Source organism: Phoenix dactylifera, chromosome 4, assembly GCF_009389715.1.
Source record: "Phoenix dactylifera cultivar Barhee BC4 chromosome 4, palm_55x_up_171113_PBpolish2nd_filt_p, whole genome shotgun sequence".
In the NCBI taxonomy this organism is placed as follows: domain Eukaryota; kingdom Viridiplantae; phylum Streptophyta; class Magnoliopsida; order Arecales; family Arecaceae; genus Phoenix; species Phoenix dactylifera.
The window spans coordinates 19,291,453-19,297,452 of NC_052395.1; positions in this window are offsets into that span (position 1 = coordinate 19,291,453).

Genomic DNA, 6,000 nt, shown 5'->3' on the forward strand with positions numbered 1-6,000 from the left:
TAGACCATATTTACTTCCACCTAGACTTGTGGTTCTAGTTGGTCCGAATAGATCCATGTGTAGTAGTTCTAGAGGTCTAGAGGTAGAGACACAATTTATGGATTTAAAGGAGTTCCTTGATTGTTTGCCATATTGACAAGCTTCACATATTTTATTCTTTTCAAACTTTAGTTTTGGCAAACCTATCACGGAATCTCTTTTAACTAATTTTGATATTGTGTCCATGCTTGCATGACCTAACTTACGGTGCCATAACCAACTAGCATCATTATCCTTAGTTTCATTAACAACTAAACATGGGTTATGTTTGGCAAGATCCTCAAGGTCTACAACATACACATTTCCACGTCTTATTCCTTTAAAAACTAAACTATTGTCATTTGAGTTGGTTATGATGCATAGTGATGGTTTGAACAAAACATCAAAACCTCTATCACACAATTGACTAATGCTAAGTAGATTATGCTTAAGACCATCAACATATCGAACATTATCAATAAAAGTTGAAGGAATAATTTGTACTTTACCTATACCAATGATGTGACCTTGGCTATTGTCTCCAAATATCACAGCACCTCCCTTCTTAGGCTCAAGGGTGAAGAATTGGTCTTTGTCACCCGTCATGTGTCTTGAGCAGCCACTATCTAAGTACCAACAATTTTTATCGACCTTGGCTGCAAGACACTCCTACACAAGCAAATCATATAATCTTAGGTACCCAAGTTTTCTTGGGTCCTTCATGGTTAGTAATGTTGGTTCCTTTTGGAACCCAAACCCTTTTAATTTTTCTTTTAGTTTTTCCTTTTCTATAATCACACACATATGCTTTATGTCCTAATGTTCCGCAGCAAAAGCATGTTATTTTCTTAGATTTACTTTCCCCTGCTTTAACAAAGAAATTACTAAGTAGTTTTTGCTTATTTTTAGGTTTATACCCTAAACCAGCTCTATTGAACACAGCTCATTGACTATTGAGTATCATATTCAATTTTTCAGAACTATATGTAAATTTTTCAACCAAAGGTTTGTATTTTTCAAGTTCTTTAGTTAGTTTATGTTTTTCTGTTTTTGGAATGTTTAAGTCTTTTGTGAGATTATCTCTAATTGTTTGTTTATCGTTTTTAAGTTCTGAAATTTTCTTAGTCAGTTTTTCATTATCCTTAGTTAAGGTATTAGTTTTTTTAATCAATAATTGATTTCTTGTTTTAAGTTCTACATTTTCTTTAGTAATAAAGTCCTTATCCTTAACTAATTTATCGTATTTGTGGAGGTGAGATTGATTGGCTAGTTTTAGCTTTTTATTCTTAAGATTTATAGCCTTATATTCAACCATTAATTCATTGAATGCATCATACAATTCATCAAGGGTAAAATCTAGATGCGTTTCGGATGTTACCTCATTTTTATTTGCCATGAAGCAGAAATTGGCCTTTTTTTCTTGTTCCTCATCCGATGATGAAGATGATGTATCGGAGTCCGAAAGGGTAGAGACGAGGACTTTCTTTTTCTTGTGCTTGCTGGCCTTCTTGAGCAAAGGACAGTCCGCTCTGAAGTGTCCTGGCTTCTTACATTCGTAGCATCCGATTCCCTCATTTTTTCTTTCCTTACCTTTGTTCTTGTGATAGGAACTTGAGGGGCCTCTCCTTTGATGAAAGAAATTCTTTCGGTTGATGAATTTTCTGAACTTGCGCACGAGAAGAGCCTCATCATCATCTCCCTCAAGATCTTCTTCTTCACTGCTGCTACTGCAAGATAAATCTTTGTTAGAAGAAGTAGATTTGAGAGCTATTACCTTTTTCTTATGAGAGGATTCTTCTTCGCTGTGTTGTTTCATTGTGAGCTCGTGCGTCATCAGGGATCCAAGAAGCTCCTCAAGTGGAAGCTTGTTCAAGTCCTTGGCTTCTTGGATTGCCGTCACCTTGGCTTCCCATGACCTTGGTAGACAGCGAAGAATCTTCCTGACAAGCTCACTGTTAGTATAATTTTTGCCAAGGCTTTTTAGGCCATTGACAATGTCAGTAAATCTAGTGAACATGCAAGTGATTGTTTCATTAGAATCCATCTTAAATAATTCATACTTATGAACTAATATATTTATCTTGGATTCTTTGACTTGATTCGTGCCCTCGTGGGTCACTTCAAGTCTATCCCAAATCTCTTTTGCAGAATTGCAAGTAAAGACTCTATTGAATTCATTTCTATCTAATGCACAGTAAAGCACATTCATTGCTTTGGCATTGAGTTGTGCCTTCCTAATGTCATTGTCATCCCAATCCTTTTCAAGTTTGGGTACAGTGACACCCTCTACATAAATGGATGGGATGTATGATCCATTTAGTATAATGGTCCACATCTCATAGTCTTGGGCTTGGATAAATATTCTCATCCTAGCCTTCCAATATGAGTAGTCGGATCCATTGAAGAATGGGGGTCTTCGGATGGACTGTCCCTCAATGTGGGAAGATCCAAATGGGGTTGTCATTTTGATCTTTTACTCTCTGGGTAATAGAGTTCCTGCTCTGATACCACTTATTGCCCAGATAGACAACCCAAGAGGAGGGGGTGAATTGGGTTTTAAAATAATTATTACAATTAAATGGTTTGTGAGATACTAATTAATCCTTTTTGCAAGTTGATTAATTAGATGCTATGTGCAGTGAATGAAATGAAAGTAAGAGAGACAAATGCAATCACAAACACAATGATTTTATAGTGGTTCGGAGCTAACCCTTGCTCCTACGTCCACTCCCCAAGCCTCACTTGGGAATTCACTATAACCCCTCGGATTACAGCCGGTTGTTTTACAAGCTCACAACCAAACTTGTTGTTTTACGAGGTCACAACGAACTCGGTCGGTTTTCCCAGGCTCACCGACTAGAACCACCCCGATTATTTTCCTGGGATCACAATCGAACCCTTACACGTTGGTTTCAACCTAGGCTCACCAACAAACCTATATACCCTTGATTCAATTCCCTGATTGAATCAAGTAAGAACCAAATGGAAAGAAAGAACAAAGAGAAAAAGTACAGCTTCTAGAAAAGCAGATATTCAGCAATATAAACAATAGAGAAGTTAACAGCCCTCAAACTATTTTATGACGATGAGGAGGAGGGCTTCTTGAACTCTGGGTCTCTTCTTGAATGTCTTGAAGACTTGAAGGCAGATGGAGACTTCTTTAATGCTAGGAAGAGTAGGTTGAATGGAGTTAATGGCTCTCTTCCTTCTTTTTTGTTGAAATCTCTTTGGCAGATGAAGTTATTGTGTTTTCTTTGAAAGGAATGTTACTTCTCTACTTTGCTACAGTTCTCTATGGCTATTTAAGCCATTCCCATCGGAAACTAGCCGTTAGACACACTTTACTAGCCGTTCTGCACATTCTGCACATCCTGACAATGTGTCCGTTGGGATCGGAGTCGACTCGCGTGATCTGGAGTCGACTCGGCTGTAGCAGGAGTCGACTCATGCTTTTCTGGAGTCGGCTCGGCAACTGTTCCGGATTTGAATTAAAGTGGTCTTCTAGATTGGGAGTCGACTCGACTTATCCTGGAGTCGACTCCCCAAAGTCTGGAGCTGACCTGGCACTTTTGGAGTCGACTCATCCCAAGGAATCCATAGATGTATTCTTCAACTTGGCTCACTCGAGTCGACTCGTGAATTCTGGGAGTCGACTCGGCGCTCAGAGCCCGAACTCCCGATCTTCTGTCTTTTGGCTCGTGCAGTCTTGGAGTCGACTCGAACTGTTCCGGAGTCGACTCGGCTCTCAGTATCCGAAAAACAGTCTTCTGTCTTTTTGGAGTAGCGCTGCCTTGGAGTCGACTCGAACTTTCTTGAAGTCGACTCGCGTCTCAGAGACAAAAATACTGTCTTCTGTCTTTTTGGGGTCGCGCTGTCTCGGAGTCGACTCGGCCTTTGCGGGAGTCGACTCGGCCCTCAGTGTCCGAGAGTTGCTCTCTGACTTTTGCCTTGTATTACACTGAGAGTCGACTCTTTCTTCCTTTGGAGTCGACCTGCCAACCATCGGAGTCGACTCGCGTTCCTCAGGAGTCGACTCGGCTCTCAGGGTCTAAAATACCTTCTCTGACTTTCTGTCTGTGACTCTCTGGAGTCGACTCATACTAGCCTGGAGTCGACTCGGCAAGCATCGGAGTCTTCTCGCGCTCTTCAGGAGTCGACTCGCTGACAGATTTTGAGTTGTACCTTTCTGTTCGTCTGTTTGTTCTCAGTCGGAGTCGACTCGTAATGCATAGGAGTCGACTCGAGCCTGTGCCAGTGCCTCTGATACGCTTGGAGTCGACTCGTAATATCCCGGAGTCGACTCGAGTCTCAGACTTTGGTTCATATAGGCTTCTTAACTTATCCAAATTGTCTTGAACCAAATCTAGAGACACTTGACCATAAATTTACTAAGATGTCACTGAAACACTAGATTGAATTCATTAGTAAACATAAGATATACTCAAATGCTTTGAGCTCATCAAAATCAAATATGGTTATAATCAATCACTCCACAGTTTTGTAGGCCGTACGATATGCCCACAATGCATATGTTAACCAAAGGGAACCATCCTTTCGAGATGGATTGACAGTTTTCTCAAGAATGGTCTTGATTTTTCTATTGAAAATCTCAACTTGTCCACTCATTTGTGGATGATACGGTGTACCGACCTTGTGGGTGATATTGTACTTCCTAGTAAGGGCTTTAAAAATTCTATTGCAAAAGTATTTTCCCCCATCACTAATGATAGCATGAGGGGTGCCAAAGCGAGCGAAGACAGACTCCTTAAGAAATTTGATCACCACTTTGTGATCATTGGTCTTACACGCGACAGCCTCAATCCACTTGGACACATAGTCAACAGCAAGGAGTATGTACTGGTGCCCAAACGACATAAAAAAGGACCCATAAAATCAACACCCCAAACATCAAAGATTTCTACAATTAAGATCGGGTTTAGGGGCATCTCATTTATTCTTGAAATTTTTCCTAGTCTTTGACATCGATCACATGTTTTACAATACTCGGGTGAGTCATGGAATAGTGTGGGCCAATAGAATCCGCACTGCAAAACTTTTGCTGCCGTCTTTTTACCACTAAAATGACCACCACATGCATGGTCATGACAAAAGGAAAGGACTTTCCTTTGTTCGTATTCAGGGATACACCATCGGATGATCTGATCAGGGCAGTATTTGAATAAGTATGGTTCATCCCAAAAATACCACTTCACACGAGCTAGGAAGCGAAATTGCTCCTGCTTGGTCCAAGAGCTGGGCATTTGTTCAGTAACGAGATAGTTGACTATGTCAGCATACCATGGAACATTGGTATGGAAAATCATCATTAGTTATTCATCAGAAAAAGTTTCGGATATAGGTAAGGATTCTGCAGATGACTCAACAATCAGTCTGGATAAGTGGTTAGCCACTACATTTTCAGATCCCTTTTTATCTCGAATTTTGAGATCAAATTTCTGAAGCAATAGGATCCAACGAATGAGCCTTACCTTGGCATCCTTCTTTGTGAGAAGATGCTTAAGGGCGGTATGATTAGAATAAACAAAAATCTTAAATCCTATCAGGTAGGGACGAAATTTATCTAGAGCAAAAACAACCGCCAACAATTCTTTTTTAGTGGTGGAATAGTTGAGTTGGGCATCATTCAGGGTTTTGCTCACATAATGAATAATATGGGGAAGCTTCCCCACTCGCTGACCCAAGATGACACCTATGGCATAATTAGATGCATCACACATGATTTCAAAAGGATGACTCCAATCAGGAGACCTTAGATGGGTGCTGAAGTCAATTCAGACTTTAGTCTTTTGAAAGCAGCTACACAAGTTGACGAAAAATTGAAATAGCATCTTTGGCCCATAAATCACATAAGGGTTTCGATATTTTGCTAAAATCTTTGATAAAGCGGCGGTAAAAATCCGCATGCCCTAAAAATGATCGAATTTTCCTAATAGTCTTGGGAAGTGGCAATTTAGCAATTAA